The 1,921-nt window shown below is 37.4% G+C and overlaps 1 pseudogene; it reads right to left on the reverse strand.

Moving 5' to 3' along the window:
• Positions 1–966: 966 nt before the first annotated feature.
• On the reverse strand, positions 967–1,600 carry LOC115848266 (transmembrane emp24 domain-containing protein 7-like; annotated as a pseudogene).
• Positions 1,601–1,921: the final 321 nt, after the last annotated feature.

Here is a 1,921-nt window from a genome sequence, read left to right on the forward strand (position 1 = left end):
ATAAAATGTATGGCATTTTTATGATACTAATATTACATTACAACTGTCAATTTTAACTGGGAATGACAAAGAAGTGAAATTCGTATAAGAGCAAGAACCAGCCAATTAAAATGCTAAAATAAAACAGATCACCTGCTTTCTTTGGAAAAAACACTGACAATGTAATGTGTGCAGGTAACTCACTAAATTTTTTCTCATTTATTTGCCCCCTAATAGAAGTGCCTTAACTTTTTTCCTGTAAATATTCTACCTGTTATAACAGTCTGATATTAAGGCTTGTGTAAACGCTAATTTGTTATTGAAACATACTATTTTTTGTTTGATAAGATTGTCTTTGTGAATAAAAAACATATCTGGTTATAAACCATAGAATAAAGCCCCCAAAAGAAAAATGTGACATTTTCTAAGCTAGTGAGAAATAAATTAAACCATGATGTATCAGTTTAAAATTATATCAATATTAAATGACATTTCTATGTTCTATTTTTTCCCATAAAATTAAACAGTGCAGAATAGGGCTTGGGCTACAATTAATCACTTTTGATTTTCTTAAAAACAAAATTTTATTTGCTATAAACAGTTAAAAGGCAATTATCTTCCTTCACAACACACGTGGACATTAAATGTAAGGTTTTAAAAATATCCACAACCTAAAAGAAAAATACTTTTAAATGGCTAAAAGGAATCAAAATAACAAAGTTTAGTGTACAGAAGAGTAGATATAAACAACACCAACATCATTGGTGTTGAATTTTGAATAGATCACAATAAGTTCCAAAGTTTTTCTACCTGAACAAATAAAAAAAGGTGTCCTTTCCAAAGTTTGAGGCTATGCACTGCACATCACCCCCCAACAAGTGTATGAATAAGGTTTTAAAAATGTTGCCAGTATTAAGTTCTTCTGTACCTAAAATTAGAGGACAGCAATAGTATAGTGATTAGGGTGCATGAATTCTCAAAACGTAGTTATGATCCAACATTAGTTATGGTGGTTATTTTAACTGAAAAAGACTTTTCAGAAGAAATACCAGCCCTATGCTAACCACCAGAAGAATGCGGGCTTCTACTGACCAAGCCACTCTTATATTAAATCCTTGGCTGGCTTAGGCCTTGAGCTTCTCTCAAACGGAAATGAGTCTGAAAGTTGATGACAGACTTCAGAGTTACATGAATTGAAACACAGGCAGATTCCATCTGGGTAAGAGCCCTGACTCAGTTCTCACTAGGAAACAAAGGTGGGCCTTCTCCAACTTCAAAATTAAAATATACGATTTTATGTATTTTATGTGTGAAAGCAGAATATTCATTGCTGACACAAAATTTGTATGTCCCAGTTTTGAAGGCTGTTTCTTCATCTTTTTGTATAACATATTGCCATCAGGGCCGTCAGATCGACAATCTACATCATAGTGACTGCCAGTAGTCGCCTGGAACTCGAGGGTGTACTTGGTGACAGGCGTAATGTCCTAGTAGAAGCACTGCTAGGCATAGTTGGGCAGTTTGAATCTGATCTCAGTGCCACCAGGTGGGCACCATTAGCAGCAGTGGCCCAGTGACCTGCGGCGTCTGCCCAGCTCTACGCTGACACCATCCGCGGCATCTGGAGATGCTGTGGTGGTTGCCTCTACAGAGCTGTGGAGAGACTAGGGTCGGGTCTGCACCAACTCAGGGCACGCACTGTAGAGTCTCTCTGAGCCTAAGAGAGATTAAGGATGAGCAGTGATCCGCTAGGTGTGGGTGAGGGTTGCTGAACAACCAGGGCCTAGTGCTGGGAACGATCCAGGAAACAAGACTCCTGAGTTTTTAAAATGGATAATGTCCCCAAATTTATGCTGACAATACGTACTCCATTTAAGAACTTAAAGGAAAACAATTTGTCAGTGAAGTCTGCTGAAACACAGACTACTGCAAGGGATTATAT

This window comes from Globicephala melas, chromosome X (assembly GCF_963455315.2).
Source record: "Globicephala melas chromosome X, mGloMel1.2, whole genome shotgun sequence".
Lineage (NCBI taxonomy): Eukaryota > Metazoa > Chordata > Mammalia > Artiodactyla > Delphinidae > Globicephala > Globicephala melas.